The 21988-nt window shown below is 43.4% G+C and overlaps 1 protein-coding gene across 4 annotated transcripts in view; it reads right to left on the bottom strand.

Annotated features, from left to right (window-relative positions):
- The window catches only part of LOC125462993 (alpha-1,3-mannosyl-glycoprotein 4-beta-N-acetylglucosaminyltransferase C-like), a 91591-nt gene extending 70048 nt beyond the window's left edge, over positions 1 to 21543 (bottom strand). For all 4 annotated transcript variants that reach the window (XM_059653443.1, XM_048553575.2, XM_048553576.2 and 1 more), the window contains exon 1: positions 20983 to 21543. The gene's annotated coding sequence lies outside the window, so the exon portion shown is untranslated. The remainder of the gene's footprint in view (positions 1 to 20982) is intronic.
- Positions 21544 to 21988: the final 445 nt, after the last annotated feature.

Below are 21988 nucleotides of genomic sequence, written 5' to 3'. Positions count from 1 at the left end.
GAGCGAGTCCTACTGTCAGTGGAAGGTCAAGCCGTTTATTGCAAATTGCAGCTCTGAACAAAAATCTGCTATGTGACAGTAACATCGATTTCGGGCTTCTCTCCAAAGTGGCCTCATGATGTTTTTGTTTGACTGTCTTATGCAGAAGTGATGTTCTTAGCCGGTACACAAGTGTGCTGATCATTTGACAATTTGCCACTTTCATGTATTTTTACAATTAAATAAACTGTTTTCTTTTCAATGCTGTTAATTTTCACACATTGACAATTTTCCCACCTTCATTTCTATCAAAAGCAGGTGTCTAGGTCTAACCTAGGGAAATTAATACTGTCTTAACCCTCAGAAGCCAGCAGTGTCCTGTTGAGAATAACAAGCTCAGCAGAGACAAACTGGGACTTGGGACTCTCCTCGTCAGTTGAATCAGCAGAAAAGCAATTCTTTTTCATTTCTTTCTCGCTTGAAGACGGCTGTAGTGAATAGTCTGGGACTTCAGATTCCATGCACTCTTGCTATTCTTTAGCACTCCAAGTTCCACAGTTCTAAGTAGTAACTAAATTTGCTGGGTCAGCCACAATGAGACAAAAAAACAGTTACCCTAGGGACAGGTGAAACAGTTAAATGGTGTTCTAAACAATAGGAATCACTGGGCTAACAAGGTGTGGGGCTGGACGAACACAGCAGGCCAAGCAGCATCTCAGGAGCACAAAAGCTGACACTTCCGGCCTAGGCCCTTCATCAGAAAAGGGGGATGAGGAGAGGGTTCTGAAATAAATAGGGAGAGAGGGGGAGGCAGACCGAAGATGGTGAGGGAAGAAGATAGGTGTGGAGGAGAGTATGGGTGGGGAGGTAGGGAGGGGATAGGTCAGCCTGGGGAGGATGGACAGGTCAAGGGAGAGGGATGAGGTTAGTAGGTAGGAAATGGAGATGCGGCTTGAGGTGGGAGTAGGGGATAGGTGAGAGGAAGAACAGGTTAGGCAGGTGGGGACAAGCTGGGCTGGTTTTGGGATGCAGTGGGGGGACAGGAGATTTTGAAGCTGGTGAAATCCACATCGATACCATTGGGCGGCAGGGTTCCCAAGTGGAATGAGTTGCTGTTCCTGCAACCTATGGGTGACATCATTATAGCACTGCAGGAGGCCCAGGATGGACATGTCATCTAAGGAATAGGAGGGGGAGTTGAAATGGTTTGCGACTGGGAGGTGCAGTTGTTTATTGCGAACCGAGTGGAGGTGTTCTGAAAAGCGGTCCCCAAGCCTCTGCTTGGTTTCCCCAATGTAGAGGTAGCCACACCATGTACAGCGGATGCAGTATGCCACCTTGGCAGATGTGCAGGTGAACATCTGCTTGATGTGGAAAGTCATCTTGGGGCCTGGGATGGGGGTGAGGGAGGAGGTGTGGGGGCAGGTGTAGCACTTTCTGCAGTTGCAGGGGAAAGTGCCAGGTGTGGTGGGGTTGGAGGGGAGTGTGGAGTGGACAAGGGAGTCGCAGAGAGAGTGGTCTCTCTGGAGGCCTACTAACCTCATCCTGCCCCCTCGACCTGTCTGTCCTTCCCAGATTGACCTGTCCCCTCCCTACCTCCCCACCCATCTTCTCCTCTCTCCATCTTTGGTCTGCCTTCACCTCTCTCCCTATTTATTTCTGAATCCTCTTCCCATCCCCCTTTTCTGATGAAGGGTCTAGGCCCGAAACGTCAGCTTTTGTGCACCTAAGATGCTGCTTGGCCTGCTGTGTTCATCCAGCTCCACACTTTGTTATCTTGGATTCTCCAACATCTGCAGTTCCCATTATCTCAGGAATCACTGGGTTACGTCTTAAGGGGCATGTGTGTGCGCCTGAAGTTCAGATTTAAAGCAGACTCTTTCCATGAGATGTGTGAAACAGCATTTGTCAGCAAAACAAAAAAAATGTTGATACTTACAGGAAGTGTGCTGTGTAAATATACAGTTAATTGGAAATAAAAGATGCAAGGAATCAGCTCATATGAGCAATATGTGCAGGCTGGTCTAAGATCAAAGTTCAGAGACAAAGCCCAGAGATAAGCCTTTTTCCAGCGAGGACAGCAGTCGTCCTCAGGAATGAAAGATCCAACCGATGTGGTGGAAGACGCATTTGTGATGTGTGCTAGATGTCAAACGGCATGGTGGTTATAACTGATATCACATAGCTCCAGGGATCCAGGCTCCATTCTCAGGCAACTGTCTGTACGGAGTTTACACATTCTCCCTGTGTCTGCGTGGGTTTCCTCAGGGTGCTCTGGTTTCCTCCCACAGTCCAAAGATGTGCAAGAAGGGTAGATTGGCCATACTAAATTGCCCAGTGTCCAGGGATGTGTTACGTGAATTAACCATGGGAAATATAGGGTCGAGTGATGCTGTTTGGACCATTGGTGTGGATTTGTTGGACTGAATGGCCTGTTTCCACACTGTAGGGATTCTGTGATTCAAATAATGAAGACTGAACAGTGTAAAAAATTGATCATAATTGCAAGGAAAAAGGAGTACAAGTGATAGGCAGCTCACACATGTATGAGTCACCTGATCAATGGCTGGCAGTTAGGATTGAGCAGGGGGAAATCACCTGTTTTAGTCTGATCCTTAGACAAGTCCATATGACCTGTGTCAATTGCAACTGTAAGCATGTATGGGTGAGCTTGTGATGTAGCAGTATTTTGCAGAGTCTCTTGCTTCAATTAACTTGGTATATTCCATTGGGATATTGTTTCTATTCATTGAATAGAATCCCTACAATGTGGAAACAGGCCCTTTGGCCCACCAAGTCCACACCAACCCTCAGCGCATCCCACCCAGACCCATTATCCCATAATACACCTAATCTACACATCCCTGGACACTACAGGTAATTTAGCAAGGCCAATCCACCCAACATGCACACCTTTAGACTGTGGGAGGAAACCCATGCAGACACAGTGTGAAACTCCACACAGACAGTCACCCAAGGGGAGAATTGAACCAAGGTCCCCTAGCGCTGTGAGGCAGCAGTGCTAACCACTGAGCCACCGAGCCACCATGCTGTCCCATATTAATCCTGACAAAGTAGGAATAAATGTTTATAAGGAAAGAGAACATCACCAGGAAACCAATTAAAATAGAGATCACAAAAAGGCTTTACACAGCGAATGGTAAGAATGTGGAATTTTCCATCACAATTGCATACCTAGAACAAAAACTGTGAAGCCTCTAAAGAAGAATTGAATAGTTGAATGTGAGATAAAAGTATTAAAATTTCGAAAAGAGGTGAAGAAAGGGACTAAACCAGGTGACTTACTGAAGGAAAGACATTATCGAAACATAATGGGGCAAGAGGGAGGATGAAGACAAGAAGTGTTTCAATCTTTTTTACCTGTGACATGTAATGATTTTCGACCCAATAGTGCAATTCACTACACATTAGCACGTTATGACATAGAACATAGAACAATACAGCACAGAACAGGTCCTTCGGCCCTCGATGTTGTGCCAACCTGTGAACTAATCTAAGTCCCTCCCCCTACACTATCCCATCATTATCCATACGCATATCCAAGAACAATGCTTAAAACAGCATCGCGGCACTGCATGGAGGAAAGATGCTGACTTCGTCACAGGATTCATCCATTCTAAATTCCTGAAGTCTATTGTTCTGAAGTTGCAAGAGAAAGCAGGACACTGGCTTTGGAGGGAATTCAATGTTGGTTGAACTGTTGCCTTACAGTAGCATGGGAGGACTGGAAAAAAAAGGCACAAAATTTCTGAGGAGACTTAGCTGGTTTTAATTAAAAGACAAGGGGTCTAATGATACAACGAGGAAATACACAAGCTCAATAAAACATAACACAGCCAAAACACACTACTTACAATATGAAACACAGTTTTTAGTTCATTTAAATGCCAACTTACCTACACATACAAAGTAATGTACCGATGCCAAAATGCTAGGTAGTACAGTAGAAGACTCAACTCACCCAATGTTAAGCTTAGGAAAATATTGGGTGTGTGGGGTGAGGGACAATGTTAACCTAACGCTTTCACTGGGCCTTTGATTTTATTTCCCATTTACGTAACGAAGGACAAGGTGGTAATACAGCATTCCATCCATTTCCACGGGACTCCTGCCCAGAGAGTTAAGTAAAAATTGCTTCCACAGACAGAAGAATTTAATGATGCTGACTAAGTCATCTAAGCTGCACAAAGACAGAGCTGAACCCTATACAGGTCACTTGGGAATCTGTCAATTTCATCTTTACATGCAAATGAATTGACATATCATTGGTTTGATCTATTTACACACAAGCTTTTGAAAAATGAACAGAAGCAGGCTATTCATCCTCTTCAGCTAGTACAGCCACATGGCTGATCTGAAAGAGTCATCTAAACTCAAAACATTACCTAGCTCACTCTCCATGGATGCTGTCTGACCTGCTGTGATTTGCAAAATTTTTGTCTTCAGTATAGGTTCCAGCATCTGCAGCAATTTGCTCCTACCTTCTGCCTTAAAAATATTCAAAATCCATTTAAAAATATTCATAGATTTCCTCCACCACTTTCTCAGGGAGTTCCAAAGACACTCAATCCTTGGTAAGAAAAACTCAGTGACCCACATGCTTCACATCCTCTCACAAGAGATAGCATCTTCTCTATCCCTACCCAGTCAATGCCCTCAGGATCTTACCTGTATCTATAAGGTCACCTCTAACTCCTATAAAGCTCAAGATGTTACATGCTGAATCCTTCCTTATTAGACAACCTGCCTATTCCAAGTGCTATATTCTGGAGAAAAAAGGAAATCAGGTATTCCACTGACTTTGCAAGTCCTAAAGCTCTAAGCAAATTTGAATTCATTCACCTGATTTAATAGCCCATATTTAAGATGGAAAGTGAATAGAGAGAATCCATCTAAAATCACTGTGGCTGTTTGTAATGACAGGTATGGCTGTCTCATCTAAAATGTGAAAGGCTTCAAATTGAGGAAGATTAAAGCAATTTTCATAAACTAAATTTACCCAGAGTGTTTGTGCACAGCAAGTTTAAAAGCTACAAAATATTCTGATAATGTAAATAGAACTTTATTGATTTTTACCCCTCTAAGCAAAGTCAATTCCTGGAGCGATTGTTCCAAAAATTGCATTGCAGAGCCACATTGATGGTCTCCTGGTGAGATCTCATTCACAAACGGCTTTCTTGGTGCAAGTGCATCTTCGCAACATAGAATTAAAACTAAACTGAAAGTATCAAATGTTAACAAAGAAAAAAAATAACACTTTTATTGTGACAATGACTACCAAGACAACTTAATACACTTGGGGGAAGAGTTAAAACTATTGTTAAAGGGGCAGAAGAAGAAAGGACAAAAATAGAAACTGCTGAAGAAACTCAGCAGGACTGGCTGAGTATTTGGAGATAAAGTAGAGTCCATGTTTCAGGACCAGTAACCCTTGTTCAGAACCGAGTTCTGTTAAGGACAGAAACAATTTCCATTAAAACAAAACCTTCATATGTATTAATTTCCAAACAATGCTCCAAGTTCATTGCAGGTCGAACAATTTAAAATAGATTTATGATTTAAGTCAGATGTGCAATTTGAAAACAATAAGAGGTGTGGATCAGTAATCATGAGAACCTTTCACACACAGATGGTTATTGTGATGATGGGCTTGCGTAAGGACCTACGCAGTTCCTAATTTCCTGAAAGTGGTATCATAAGTCCTTTAATTATTAAAACAAATGAACTTTTCCCCAAGACATTTTATTGGGTTTATTCCTGATGGAGGGTATGTTGAAAAGAAAAACAGACAATTAGTCTGCGGTGCTGGACAATTAGAGAATAAATCACAGTTCAACTCTGATCGGAGATTGATGTGAGGCATCTTGAATTTTTATCATGTTTTCCCAATTCTCCTGGTTGGAACTTCTTTCATATGCAACATACACTTGACAGGAAAACAAACAGAAGATCTGTTTTTAAATTTGTGCAAATACTTCCTTTTAAAATCAAGCAAACAGAAGTACATTGGTGCCCTGCACATTCACCATTCCAACTGCCCCAAAGGTTTAGTGTTGGGGGTATTATGTCTAATACGTCAGCAGAAGCCTGTTGGTACAATACTGAAGCACAGCTTCCTTCCACTTCTGTATTTTGAATACAGCCCTAATGGATGATAGGCTCTTCCTTCTGCCATCAGCTTACATTTACATGGTGCTTGGGCAGTTTAAACATTGGATTTATCAGTGGCATACCAAACAGTGCCCACATTTTAAGGTTATATTGGAAAATGCATTGAGGAAGATCATGAAAATGATGCACTTTTGAAGGGAGTCATTTCAGTGAAGTTAAATGTCACATAGTGCTTACCAGCTTTGTCAATCACCACAAAGAAAACTCAGCTATACCCAGCTGGAGCATATAAATTTTGGACACTGTAACCCCTCAATGACCACGTGGATTTCCCCTACAGCGCAACACCAGTAAGTCACTAACACTGATGCATCGCGCCAGATGATTAAAAAAAAAGACAGTGCAATAAACTCAAACTCAGTCAAGCAGTAATGTGTGTTTGCCTTGTAGTATTTGGAATGTTATGCAAAAGGTGGAACTGTTAGAAAGAAGATTACTGTAACAGCTCGATTGAATACCCTCTGCACTTTAAAATAGGTGAAAACAAAACAAAGTTGCTGGAAAAGCTCAGCAGATCTGGCAGCATCTGTGATGGAGAAAACAGAGTTAACGTTTCAGGTCCGGCAACCCTTCCTCAGAACCAGACCTGAAACGTAAACTCTGTTTTCTCCTTCACAGATGCTGCCAGATCTGCTGAGCTTTTCCAGCAACTTTGTTTTTGTTCCTGATTTACAGGATCTGCTGTTCTTTTTGTTTTCTTTTGGTTTTTCAAAAAGATGAATGTGTTTTCTATTAACTACAGGACGGCTTATGTTAAAAATGTACAAATCTCAGCCTGTAGTCTGTGCTAATCCATTTTCTTGTTCCACTTCATTGGACTGAGCAAGCTGGACTTGGAGGAACTTGAGATTTTCTTTCTAGTTGGAAGGAATTAACATTATTCCCTTTCCTAGCAGACACTTGGAACCAGGTAAACTGAGCTGAAAATACCACAACTTTCTTTTGTAGGTTTCTACAGATTTTGGAATAGAAAATAGGGGGGAAAACATTCTCATTGGTGTAAATTGTGACTTGTAAACATTTATTTATACAGATGTGACTCTACTTTGCTGTTGTTTATTTCCATTAGCTGTAATTATCTGTAGAAATAAACAATAATCATGTTCTAGCACGGAAGCTCCTAACGGATTAGCAGTTTGGTTGGTCAATCTCCCTTTTACTTCAAGTGCATTGGAGAAAATGTGAAAAGTAAAATGAAGAAACAAACCACACATGCATAAATAAAACAAGTGGAAATAAAGACATTGGGAGGAACCAGGAAATGGTGCAATGTTCCTGGCAATGGAAGTATCAGTCAATGCAAACAAAAGTTTTGAAGGGTGCGGTGGAATTCAGCAAGAATCTCTAAAAATTTAAGCGAACTCCATGCTGACATTTGAACAGAAAACTTTCAAGGTGTTAGGTCAGTTTATTCTTCACTGTACACTTTTTGGCAAAATTCAGACAACAAGCATGATGCCAACAGCCCTCTGATTTTCCCCTCTTCTCTTAAACAGCAGATTGAGTACTTTGCAAGCTAAAATGTACAGTTGCTGAGTCAAAGCTGCTTTTTGAATATTATAATTAGGCCATCCGCAAAGTTCACACCAACTTTCTTCAAACCCTGGAATGAAGGCACAACATGGTGGTTAGCCATGCTGCCTAACAGCACCAGGGACCTAGGTTCAAATCCACTCCTGGGTGACTGTCTGTTTGGAGTCTGCACATTCTCCCTGTGTTTACGTGGGTTTCCTTCAGGTGATCCCGTTTTCTCCCACAGTCCAAAAATGTGCAGGTTAAGTGGATTTGCCATGGAAAATGCAGGGTTATAGGGATAGGGTGGGATGATTGGTGTGGGCTCAACAGGCTGAATGGTCTGTGTCCAAACTAAAAGGATTCCATGATTCTACGGCAAATTGGTCCTGAGGAGTTGCTGTTCTTTTGTACTATTATTATCTTCATTACTGAAGGATCAGACAGAGATCTTAAATTATTACTCAACAGGAAAACACATTTGAGCTTTTGGATGTATTTGATTTTCTATCTGATGGGAACTTCAGCACAATCATGAATGGGCAAAGGAATTACTCTTTATTTGAGGTAACACTGGTTAAAAAGGTCCAGGCTTGGATTCCCAAATCTAGGTATTTCTCAACATCTAACACCAGGCTGTCTTATTTGCAACCAAACGGATGGCACCGCCAACTGGGAAGGAGTTAATGGCAGTAAGACAGTCTGGATATTCAGATTACTGCCACCAAACCCTTTGAGCTTAGCACTCATAGATGTCTCTTCTCATTTTTGTGACTTTTTATGATGGTTTTGTTGGGATACCAAAGCCAAGCTAATTTAATGACTTTCTGTTGCTGATTGCAGCTGGTCCTCCAGCTGTTACGATGAAACTTAATAGAGTTTTCTGTATAAACTAGTCCAGGTTTCCTTAATCTAGCCTCAAAATATGCCCTGGGGTATTTGTCAACATCATTCTGCGTAGATTGACCCCCTTAAATTTTAGCTATTAAGCCTTTATGCTGCATTAAACCCTAACCCCAGGATCACCCACATTCAATAATCTTCTCAGTACCTGCTGGTTAATACAATGCAATGTACAACTCATCAAAAAAACCTCATCCCAAATCATGCCATTTCCAAGTTCCCAACTGAAGAGCTTTTGGTCCTTCAATCACAATAACACTCAAATCTGCTCAATTATACTCTTGCCTCCACAACTGATGAATTTGTCTCCAGTAAAATAATGACTCTGTTGCACTTCAGTTGCTCCTCAGTAGGTTTCTGACCTTTGCTCTCTAAAGTCTGAAGGTTAGACAAAGGTCTTCAATTTTTATGCTGGACCATGCAGTTATAGTCCTTCATCACCAGATTTGGGTGAACCACTTAAATGTTGTCCCAAACCGTTGACTACGTCCCTCCCTATAGGATGTAGAGATAAATTATGGGTTCACAAACCCTCATTCCTGAGGCAGCGATATTGACTGTGGGGAGGATATTCTAGTTGGGAAGCCTTGGGTCTCTCTGGCTACAGGTGCCCTTTAACTTTTGGAAGCACTGTGAATGGCAAATGCAGCTGCAGGAAGGTCCGCGCATCAATTGCCGCTGGAAGGGGCCAGTAATGGTAGCTCAGTTAGAGTGTGGGAAAATCATGGAGGACACTCAACACAGTGAGTGGCTGCATCAAAGCTCATGGTATTCCTGCTCCTGGACGCTTGTCTAGCAAAGGCAGATTGGAATATAAAATGTTTTTTAAAACTATCAACAAATATGTTGTGGTTAAAAAAATGAATTGAGGTTAAAAGCAAATAAATATTGAAGAAAAGAGGAACAGTGGATATTTAGTGAGCTGTGGTGGGTGGGGGGGGGGGGGAAACTGTATTTAGGAGTTTCCCCACTTTCCACTCCTGTGTTTGAAGGTATTTTTCTATAAAAAGAGCAGATACAGGGCACTTGGGCCATCAAATTTCCCCGCCATGCAATTAGGTCACAACTATCCTGATAACCCCTCAATTGCATTTTCCTGGTCGAGAATAAATAGACCGAGGTCGGCGGTGGGGGAGAGGAAGAGGCGATGATGGAAGGTGGATTAAAGAGCAGATAGGTGGAGAGAAGATGGACAGGTCCTGGCTTTTCCTCAAAGCCCTTGATTCCTTTAATGATTAAAAATCTGAATATTTCAGCTTTGAACATACTGAACAACCCAGCCTTCACAGCCCTCTTGCAGTAAATATTTTCACAGATTCACTACCTTCAGAAGAAATTCCTCCTCGACTCTTGATTTAAATGTGGGATTATGCCCTCAGGTCCTGGGCTCACTCAAAAGGGAAAAAAAAATTAAATATTTTAACCTTTCACCACTCGTTTTCTCAGAGGCACTACTCCTGCCTTTTTGCAAACTCTTGTGTTCAAAGACCAGGCTACATATTTTAAATAACAAAGCGAGAATGAAGCTGGATGAACACAGCAGGCAGAGCAGCATCTCAGGAGCACAAAAGCTGATGTTTCGGGCCTAGACCCTTCATCAGAGAGGGGGATGGGGAGAGAGTTCGGAAATAAACAGGGAGAGAGGGAGAGGCGGACCGAAGCTGGATAGAGGAGAAGATAGGTGGCGAGGAGTTTATAGGTGGGGAGGTGGGGAGGGGACAGTTCAGTCCGGGGAGGATGGACAAGTCAAGGAGGCAGGATGAGATTAGTAGGTGGGAAATAGAGGTGCGGCTTGAGGTGGGAGGAGGGGATAGGTGAGAGAAAGAACAGGTTAGGGAGGCAGGGACGAGCTGGGCTGGTTTTGGGATGCAGTGGGGGGGGGGGGGGGAGGGGACAAGCTGGGCTGGTTTTGGGACGCAGTGGGGGAAGGGGAGATTTTGAAGCTTGTGAAGTCCACAATGATACCATTGGGCTGCAGGGTTCCCAAGCGGAATATGAGTTGCTGTTGTTGTCTAAGGAATGGGAGGGGGAGTTAAAATGGTTCGCGACTGGGAGGTGCCGTTGTTTATTGCGAACTGAGCAGAGGTGTTCTGCAAAGTGGTCCCCAAGCCTCCGCTTGGTTTCCCCAATGTAGAGGTAGCCACACCGGGTACAGTGGATACAGTATACCACATTGGCAGATGGGTAGGTGAACATCTGCTTGATATGGAAAGTCATCTTGGGGCCTGGGATGGGGGTGAGGGATGTGGTGTGGGGGCAGGTGTAGCACTTCCTGCGGTTGCAGGGGAAGGCACCGGGTGTGGTGGGGTTGGAGGGGCGTGTGGAGCAGACAAGGGAGTCATGGAGAGAGTGGTCTCTGTAGAAGGCAGACGAGGGTGGGGATGGAAAAATGTCTTGGGTGGTGGGGTCGGATTGTAGATGGTGGAAGTGTCGGAGGATTAGGACTGCATCCCAAAACCAGCCCAGCTTGTCCCCTCCCCCCACTGTATCCCAAAACCAGCCCAGCCCGTCCCCACCTCCATAACCTGTTCTTCCTCTCACCCATCCCTTCCTCCCACCTCAAGCTGCACTTCCATTTCCTACCTACTAACCTCATCCCGCCTCCTTGACCTGTCCGTCCTCCATGGACTGACCTATCCCCTCCCCACCTATACTCTCCTCTCCACCTATCTTTGCCTCTATCCATCTTCGGTCCGCCTCCCCCTCTCTCCCTATTTATTCCAGTTCCCTCTCCCCATCCCCCTCTCTGAAGAAGGGTCTAGGCCCGAAACGTCAGCTTTTGTGCTCCGGAGATGCTGCTTGGCCTGCTGTGTTCATCCAGCTTCACACTTTGTTATCTTGGATTCTCCAACACCTGCAGTTCCCATTATCTCTGATCACTACATATTTTAAGTAGTTTTTTTTAAAAAGAAGGTTACATGATTCTAACTGATGCTTCTAAACAAAAGGTCAGGATTAAAGTGTTCAGAATACCAGAATCTAGATACGATTTCAGACAGAAGGAATGCAATCTCTGGCACCATTTAAATTACCTCAGCCCCAGTTGTCTGCTCGGGAAGTTGAGACACAAGGTGTGGATGTAGGTTAGAGCATATGGATCTAATTAAGTACTGGATACTGTCAGCTACTGTAACAATGGCATTCACATACTGTTCTGTCTCTCACGTAGTGTCAATAACCAGTTAAATGCTCTTCAATTCAACTTGCAAAACTGACACAACATCAGGGAAATCATTCAAAAATCAATATACAGTGAATGTGAAGGAGCTAAAATGTATTAATAAACTTGAGGTGTTTCAGGGATCATAATTTCAACCGTGAGAGAAAGCCAATCTAACAACGTATCTTCAATGAAATGCAAAAGCAAATTGTTTTCAGAAAGAAGTATCAATAATACTTTGTAAGATAATAAAACATGAGGCTGGATGAACACAGCAGGCCCAGCAGCATCTCAGGAGCACAAAAGCTGACGTTTCGGGCCTAGACCCCTCATCAGAGAGGGGGATCGGGTGAGGGTTCTGGAATAAATAGGGAGAGAGGGGGAGGCGGACCGAAGATGGAGAGAAAACAAGATAGGTGGAGACGAGAGTATAGGTGGGGAGGTAGGGAGGAGATAGGTCAGTCCAGGGAAGACGGACAGGTCAAAGAGGTGGGATGAGGTTAGTAGGTAGGAGATGGAGGTGCGGCTTGGGGTGGGAGGAAGGGATGGGTGGGAGGAAGAACAGGTTAGGGAGGCAGAGACAGGTTGGACTGGTTTTGGGATGCAGTGGGGGGAGGGGATGAGCTGGGCTGGTTTTGGGATGCGGTGGGGGAAGGGGAGATTTTGAAGCTGGTGAAGTCCACATTGATACCATTGGGTTGCAGGGTTCCCAAGCGGAATATGAGTTGCTGTTCCTGCACCCTTCGGGTGGCATCATTGTGGCACTGCAGGAGGCCCATGATCGACATGCTGTCTAAAGAATGGGAGGGGGAGTCGAAATGGTTTGTGACTGGGAGGTGCAGTTGTTTATTGCGAACCGAGCGGAGGTGTTCTGCAAAGCGGTCCCCAAGCCTCCGCTTGGTTTCCCCAATGTAGAGAAAGCCGCACCGGGTACAGTGGATGCAGTATACCACATTGGCAGATGTGCAGGTGAACCTCTGCTTGATGTGGAAAGTCATCTTGGGGCCTGGGATAGGGGTGAGGGAGGAGGTGTGGGGCCAAGTGTAGCATTTCCTGAAGTTGCAGGGAAGGTGCCGGGTGTGGTGGGGTTGGAGCGCAGTGTGGAGCGAACAAGGGAGTCACGGAGAGAGTGGTCTCTCCGGAAAGCAGACAGGGGTGGGGATGGAAAAATGTCTTGGGTGGTGGGGTCGGATTGTAGATGGCGGAAGTGTTGGAGGATTATGATGAAGGGTCTAGGCCCAAAGCATCAGCTTTTGTGCTCCTGAGATGCTGCTGGGCCTGCTGTGTTCATCTGGCCTCACATTTTATTATCTTGGATTCTCCAGCATCTGCAGTTCCCATTATCATTAATACTTTAGCTCCTTCACATTCAGGTATCGATGATGAAAATAGAGATTAAACATGGCATACCGTGCTTATAGTGCACGTTGCACAATTCTGAGTTGAGACGTTAGAACATATCTAACAGTTTGCACTTATTTTGGCATTTATTCAGAGTTTCTGCGGCTGGCACTTGGCATGCCAGCTCCAGACTGGTGGGGGTGGTGAATGTAGGGGCTGATTATTTTATTTGGGGATGGCTGGAGGAACAATGGCTTCACCCTGTCTTCAGTCACTGGTGAATATAAAGAATTTACCTGGATATCCACATGTTGTAGATTTTTATATTATTTGTCATTCTTTAGTGCACAAGTGGTAACAATTATAAGTAATGTTACTACACTGCTTTGGTTTTATTGGCTTGGAGTATACTGTTTATTTTGAAGTGTTAAAATGGGGATGGGGAACTATGTCAGGAAATAGTCCATGCGGCACTGCACTATCAGAGGGAGATTTATCCAACCCAAAACATTAACTCTGATTTTGCTCTGTAGATGTTGTTGGACCTGCTACGCTTTTCCAGCAATTTCTATTTCTGTCACTGTGGTATTAGATTCTTCTTTCCTTTGGTCGAAACAGCACACTATTACAGAACCATATTGAAATGCAACAGATAATCATGAGGTTCTATTCTTCCACTATAAACTATGTTCATAAACACATATCCCATTTTTTCCATCCTCACCTAAAAGAAAAAAGGAAGCAGCGGATCTCTTCCTGAGACCATTTAGTGACCTATTTCTGTCATTTGCATATTCACCCTATGCTCATCAGGTCAAAGTGCCCCTCATGTTTCCCCTGCCCCAGCCATGAACATGTAGGTTTCTCTAGTTTCCAGCTCCCTGATGTCCTTGCCAAGGTCTTCTTGAGCTTGAAGCCAAGCTATTTCTCAACCTCATTTCTACCAAATTGCTGACCACTCACCTTCCCTCATGGCTCCAGTGATAGCTATTATGTTAAAAAACACAGGTCCCATTCCACAAATTTTTCACCACTTCTTTATATCATCTGTCATCAGTGACCCAACATGAAAATCCCACCAACGGCCCTTATATTCTTGAAAATCACCAGCTCCATCTCTGACCTAATTTCCTCTCCAATGTCCTGTCACTTCCAAATTCTGAGTCCATCTTTCCTGGCATTTTGTGATTGAATCTTTCCGATTGAGTTTCTTTACTGTGACAGCACAGGTGAAACAGCTCAAAGTCACAAATGACAACCGATGCGACTCCCTTCTTATCTTCGGTTACCTATCTACAGCTTTTACACATTTAGGTGCACTACTGGTCTCTTCCCTGTTCTCCAAATGGATGTGAGTGACCTCACCAGGTTCCATTCTTATCTAGCCAGTCAGATACGCCATCAAAACGTTGCCAGGGAAACAGCTGGATTAATGACCTTTAAAATGTACTATGTAAATGCAGGCTGTTGCTGTTTTCTCAACTCATCCTTCCAAAACAAAGGAAATGTAAAACTGAAATCAAGATGGGAAGAGAATGTGCGGGAATATTTACTAAATCATGTGATTCTGATTACTAGCTTGACCCTAGGTTTTAATACAGAAGAAAAAAAAGAAACTTCTGGGCTTGAAAATTGTTAGATTTGGTAAATTTCCAGTTGTGGATCAGGGACTAGTTCTCCTTGGAAAAGCAAGGGGATTGAGGAAGGTGTACCAAATCATGAGAAGTTGCCATGGAATAGGCAGGGAGAAATCATTCCCGTTGGCAAAAGTGTCACAAACCAGGGGACATTAATTCAAGGTGGAGGTAAAATAACCAATAAAGGTGTCTTGAGGAAGAACTTTTTGCAGTAAGTAGTTAAGGTATACATGCACTGTTGGAAACGGTGAAATGGCAGACTCAATACTGGCTTTCCAAAAGGAATTGGTTAACTATTTGAAGGGAAAAGGTAAACAATATTGGGGCTGACTGTTTGATAGCTTTAACTTTTCAACTACTTCCTTCTTCAAAGCAGCATTGGCACTTTGTTCACTACTACAGGGTATTCACTTCTTTCTTTATACCTTTATCATTCTTTCTCTTCTTACCTTCCATGCCCAAAACTGTCTTGTTATGCTACCGCTCAACCTGTCTCACTGACAGTATTGAAGACTGGGTTGTGCTAAGTACCAATGACAGGATTGTAGTCCTTGTATCCCTGGCAGGAACACTTGCAATAATGGGAATAGAAGATTTGGAAAGGTTGCATTCCCTGCCATTAGCACTGCAATCAACACAAAGTCTCATTGGTAGAAAGAGAGAAAAAGTGAGAAGTCACAGATAGGGAGGAGAGGAGGTGAGATACAGACATTTCATTAAATGTCACAGCAGCATGACATGACTCAGAATGTGACCCTGACTGTATGGTCACTTACACAGTGACCACACTAGTCAGTGTGAATCGCAGTTAGTGTGTGTCATTGTTCAGAAATAATTTGGGCATTGTTTTTCTTTTTTTTGAAAGAAAGGTGTTCCTGGTTTAAGAAGCAAAATAAAAGTTCCTATTCCTTGTTACGACTCGGTGATTTCACTTTCAAAGTTTATGCATGAGCAATGAGAGGCGAAACTTGCTTGGGCTTGTTTGTAATGGCCCTCGGCACCCTGAAGCTTACTAACACGTGAAAAACCTGTTTGTTTCAATATATTACTGGTTTCAACATGCGTCTTTAACACAAACAGGAAATGATATTAGAAAACATTTCAAATATTCACCGAAGATCTTTATCAAGCCAACATTAATACAATGACAAGCCCATTTGTGAAAAAAAATTATAATTGATGGTATATAGCGCGGCCTTTTAGTTGTTTTGATAGGTCATCTGAGATCATCTCCAAAATTATTTCACAGCTACTTGGAGACTGAAGAGATCCTAAATCAAAAATCTGATGGGTCCCTGTTTCAAATTTTTTTCCTTGCTTCAGGGACATTTTAAACCAACTAAGCATGCAGAGTCTTGAATCTGAACCACATATCACAATATTTACACATTGCATAAGCTCAGTAATCTCCTCCACAGGGAGGAAAGTTTGACATAGATAACAGTGTGGAGCTGGAGGAACACAGCAGGCCAGGCAGATTCAGGGGAGCGGGAAAGTTGATGTTTCGGGTCAGGATGCTTCTTCAGAAATGAGGGAGGGGAAGGGAGCTCTGAAATAAATAGTGAGAGGAGGGATGGTGCTGGGGAAGGTAGGTGGGATGGTGATAGGTAAGTGCAGGTAGACAAGAACAAATTGAATAGTTCAAGACTGGGCATCATTGAGGTACTGTGGGCAGTAACCACAGAATCGCGCCCATTACAGTTTTTAAACAGTACAGCTTGGTTTGTCTCAACCAAATGAAGGGAACCAACTCTAGTTCAACAGGAAGTGTGGAGGGGTGGGCCAGGAGCAGATCCAGGCATGCCCCAACCAAACAAAATATGTTAACCTGATGAAGCTAAATACAGCAGAGGCAGTATGCAACAGACAGCTACATGACCACACACAACCCACAGATCAGATCAAAATTCTGCAGACCAGGCCTACGTAGTTGTGAATGCTGATTGGCAGTTAAACGACAAAAGGAAGCTCCATGAACATCCACATTCTCAAATGACGCCAGAGCCAAGAATGTGACTATGGGCCCTTGCGACCTCCTGACTGTATCGCTGGAATCTTCTGATCTAGTAATAACAATGCCTCTAGCCAAACTGTTTCTTTACAGCTATAATAGTAGTAACTGCCTGCCAAAGTGGAAAGTTGCCTAAGTAGGTCTTGTCCACAAAACAAAAACTACAGCAAAACAAAATCAGGACAAATCCAATCTATGAGTGTGTTCATGGTCATCAAAATGGAAGGTGTTGCCAACAGAACAAACAACATTTACTGAGCAAGAAACTGTTCACCATTGTTCAAGATGAGTATCCCCAGGGCATTTCAGCTCCAAACTTCATTATGCTCTTGGCCCGAACATGGGATAATAGGACTGAATTCCAGCAGTAAGGTCAAAGCGACTGTCTTTGACATTAGGGTGCACTTGATGAAGTTTGGTAACAAGCAGCCCTAACAAAGTTGGAGTCAATGCGAATCATGGGTGTTGGTCTCTAATACTTAAGATTTATACATACTGAGCACCAGGGAAGATTGGCCTCCAGTAACGAAAACAATCTATACAGAAGATACTCAGGGGAGCGGCTTGGCCGAACTACCAACAGCTACTTCCATTAATGAACTTTTCTCCATTCTAAAGTTAGAAGAGAGGGAGATGCTTGATATTCAATTCAGAACTCTTCAGACAACGGTGTATAGCATGCACCATTCAAGCTTGGGCTGATAAGTGCAAGTAGTTCTTATGCCATACAGGTATACTGCAACAACCATCTTTCGTCAGAGCAGCTCCCCTCCCACATCATTGATTCCACAAGTGTCCGAGGAATTATGAGTGAACAGTAACTTTAACTGGACCACCTACATCTGTATTATGACTGCACAAATAGGTCAGAGGTTGGATATTCTACGGAGTCGAACTTACATCCTGACTACCCAAAGACTTTCTGCAAGGCACAAGAGTGCATTGGAATTACTTCCATTTTCCTGGTTAAATGCAGCTCCAGTAGCATTCAATAAGTTCAACAACATTCAGGGGTACGAAGCCCAATGTCTTATTTGCTCACAGGATATGGCTGTCACTGGCTAAGTTACATTTATTCCCCATTTCGAACTGTTCTTGTGAAAGTGATGGTCAGTTGGATTCTTTTCCACATGCTGCCTTTGGGGAGTGGCTCACCCAGAGAGTATCAGTAATAGCAGTAATTGGGAAATTGCAGTGGAGACATGCTCCAAAACAAGCCAAGCAGTTTCAGTACAGTTACTCTGGCATCTAACTGACAATGTGGAAGATTAAACAGGTCTCGTCCTACGTATGAGAAACAGAACAAATCCAAACTGGCCAGTTATCATCCAAAGAGTTATTATTGAAGCAGTAAGCCACTGTTATCCAGCAGCACTTGTAAAGAAAGAATTGGATCACTGGCACTTGCAGAACCAAACTCAGTGTCAATCAATTCCTGACTTCATTAAAGTCTTGATCCAAACATGGACAAAAACAGCTGAACTCTCCGTGGTGAGGAGAGAGTGATTATCCTTGATGCCAAGCCAGCATTTGACCAAATATGGCACCAAGGCGAATACAGAGAAGCAGCAGTGAGTATTATTTACAAATACACTGCATTAACTCTCCTCTTGATTTGAGGCCCCATTCATCACCTTGAAGTATTTATTCCTTCAGAGCAACTTACCAAGTTTCCTTTTACTACAGGTTGCAATTTATGTGACATCTACCTAGAAAAAAGGGTGAGGGGTGTATGTGAGTATAGTAAACCGTATGTTCGCCATCAAGTCACACACTCTTGACTTGGAAATAGATTGTCCTTCTTTCATTACAAGTGTGTCAAAAACCTAGTACTGCATAACTAACTTCATAATTGAAAATACTGTATCCTAGACAGATAGTTCACCAACACCTTCACAAGGCAAGTAGAAATAGGAAGAGAGTGTTGGCCTGGGCAGTATATCTCCTGGATGATTTCAAATGAAGTGTCAATTGCATTTCACTACTAAAACATAACTTGTCAGAAGAGCCCAAAAACTACTTAAATTGCCTTCTATAATTGCTCCTTTAAAATAGCATACATTTTATTTGAAGATGATCCCTACCAGGAGGCCTGGTTCAAGTCCCACTTGCTCCAGTGATGTGTCATAACATGTCTGAACATGGTTGATTAGAACATATCTATAATAGCTTCCTTCCACTTCTCCCAGATATCTATCAACAGGCATCAATGAACAACATTTTTCCACAACTGCCAGCTCCCAATTGCATTTCAATCTAAAGTTTGAACTGATCAAGCTTGTCTATTAGTATCTTAGATTATTGTATGAATTATCCCCAATATTACATAGGTAGCTAAAATATTCCACAAATCATAGTCACCCATTTCTGCAGCACAGAGACAATGCTATCTAATGGTGTATGATATGAAACGTATGCACAGCATGGTTTAGTTTACCTCCAATTAATAAGGGTTTGGTTTCTTTAAAGCATTGATGCCTTGGTAATCGCTTGAGATTACACAAACATTTTGTTTAGCATTCATTTAACAATGGTACAATAACAGAAAGCTAATTATTTTTGCATTAGCATTCAAAGAGCAGGGATGGTTGTACATTATATGTTACAAATGAACAAATATGAATCAGGGCCCTTCTGACTTACCCCCTCTGTCCAAAGGAAAAATAATCCCTCCATAGTCACAGTGGCTCAGTGGTTAGCACTGCAGCCTCACAGTGCCAGGGACCCAGGTTCGATTCCCGCCTCAGGCGACTGTCTGTGTGGAGTTTGCACGTTCTCCCAGTGTCTGCGTGGGTTTCCTCCGGGTGCTCCGGTTTCCTCCCACAGTCCAAAGATGTGCAGGTTAGGTGGATTGGCCATGCTAAATTGCCTGTAGTGATCAGGGGTGTGTGGGTTATAGGGGGATGGGTCTGGGTGGGATGCTTCAAGGGGCAGTGTGGACTTGTTGGGCCAAAGGGCCTGTTTCCACACTTTAGGGAATCTAATCAGATCATGTCACAGAAGGTATTTCCCTGCCCGTCAGCTCCATTTTGCTCATTCTGACTGGCATCATCATTGCTGAAGTTCTTCCAGCACTGGTGAGTGACACCCACTATGACCTAATTACACCCACTTTGTATTTCCCTGCAGTCACAGAGATTCTGGGACATGTCTCCAGCAGCTCCATGAAAGGAACTGGGAGCAAAAATTTTCAGGGTGATGGCCATGTTCAAACCACTGGTTGCATGTGACCAGCAGATCCAGTGTTGAACAGATGAGATTCAAGGGCTTTGCCACCAGCTACAACACCGTGACATGCTATTAACACTTTATTAAACAAGAAAATCAAGACAAAACTGAAGGCCAGCTTCGTATGCAGACAGGTGCATCCTCCTGTGAAATCGATCTCTGTGCTTTCCATCCCAATGCTCTGCTCACTTCCTGCAGGTCTCCGAACCACAGATCTATCTTGGAGATTATCTTGCCTTGTCTGCACTTCAGTCTAGGACAGCCATATTGCCATACATCCTGATCATGAGTCCGAAACCTCAGAAGTATTCTGAGTGGCTTTTCCAACTGGAAGCAATGAAATGAGCCACTAAAGTATTTATTGCTGTATTTGCCTATGGACCCCACGAGCTGCCGCACTCCTCGTCTCATTGTGGAGTTTCAGGGAACACATTGATATTTAAAGCAGTTACAATGCCACAGTACTGGCGTGGTCACTATCTATAACCACACATTTCTCCATGTTAAAAAGTAGACTTGCAGCTTTTCTTCTTTAGTTCGGTTAAAGCACCAACAATTTACAGTAAACTGTCTTCAACAAACGTCCTCTGTTACTTCTTCGAACCAGAGTTTAAATGAAATTTTTTTGTAAACAACACTTTCAGAAAATCGTCATCTGATCCACAGGTAAAGCAAACCCGGCAACCGTCCTCATTTATAAGGATGAGACAATGCTGGAGGGACTCATAATAATTTGCTGTCAGAATACCTTCAACACAGTGTGAAAACCTGACTTACAGTTATGTACCATTCTGCTAGTCTTTACTTTATGGACAAGTTGTTGATTTCCCTTATACGGGAACACTGTTTAGACAAAAAAAACGGTCACAACAAGTCCACCAAGTTCAGTAGTGAGCTCTAAAACTTTCTTCCTTCCAACGAGAACCACAGCCTGCACCCACATCTGGTGCTTTGCTCAAAAACACACGCTCTGGTTCTAAAAGGAAATGTTAAAAAGTTCCGGAAATAAATAAAAGTACCTCTGAGTTCAGCTAGCTTCGGATTCACTCGTCGCAAAACCTTTGGGAGTGCGGGGTGTACACCTGAGAAGAGACTTCCGAGTTGGGGTGGTCTACAGGTGCCCGAAAGCCTCCGTTCTGGGCCGTCAGAGCTACGGCTGAGGTGTGGGTAACCACAGTGAGTAGATTTAGAAACTCGGGGCGGAGTCTACATTCTGCAGAGTGAAAGCCAGCCAGCCCCGACGTAGCAGCCTCATCCTTCACGTTATGGAACTCGCCTAACAACAACGTCCCAACCTCCCAACAGAGAACTGTCAGCAACTACGCTCGTTCCCTGTAACTATAAGGCAGAAGCTGATTCTATACTGTAACTGCTTTGAGTCTATTTTTTATTAAGCTCGTCACAGTAGGTTTGGTTATTTTTCGTAAAACAGGAAAAACAAAAGTAACGGTCGAATTAAAAAAATGCCTGCTTGCGTAATACCCGAGGGTGGATAGTCAGCGAAGGACTAATGTTAAGTTGCGCCCTACTGAGCGTCTTCCCACGCCGAAGCGTTGCGGTCAGAGATAACACGGTATGGAGCTGGAAGAGCACGGCAGACCAGGCAGCATCAGGGGAGCAGGAAAACTGACGTTTCAAATCGAGACCCTTCCTTCTCTCCCCCCCCCCCCCAGTCCTCTGTAAAACTCTCGCCCCGCAGTACAGTTAAAAACTGACCGACTTCCGTTTAGACGTCAACCAACCCTCCCAAAGCACTTTACAACCAGTGTTCTGAATTATACTTCCCTTTGAAATGGGCAATATCCAACCGATAATTTGCGTACAGCAAGTCGCCCCAATGACCACTTAATCTGCGAAAACAGGAGGCTGGAGATCTGAAAGAAAAAAATGCAGTAATTGCTGAAGAAACCCAGCAGGTCTGGCAGCATCTGCAGAGAGGGAAAGCCGAGCTAACATTTTGGGTAACGAAATGTGAGGCTGGATGAACACAGCAGGCCAAGCAGCATCTTAGGAACAGGAGCTGTT

This window comes from Stegostoma tigrinum, chromosome 21, assembly GCF_030684315.1.
Source record: "Stegostoma tigrinum isolate sSteTig4 chromosome 21, sSteTig4.hap1, whole genome shotgun sequence".
In the NCBI taxonomy this organism is placed as follows: domain Eukaryota; kingdom Metazoa; phylum Chordata; class Chondrichthyes; order Orectolobiformes; family Stegostomatidae; genus Stegostoma; species Stegostoma tigrinum.
Note: the sequence above shows the minus strand (reverse complement) of the source record. Positions and strands in the feature narration are given on the sequence as shown.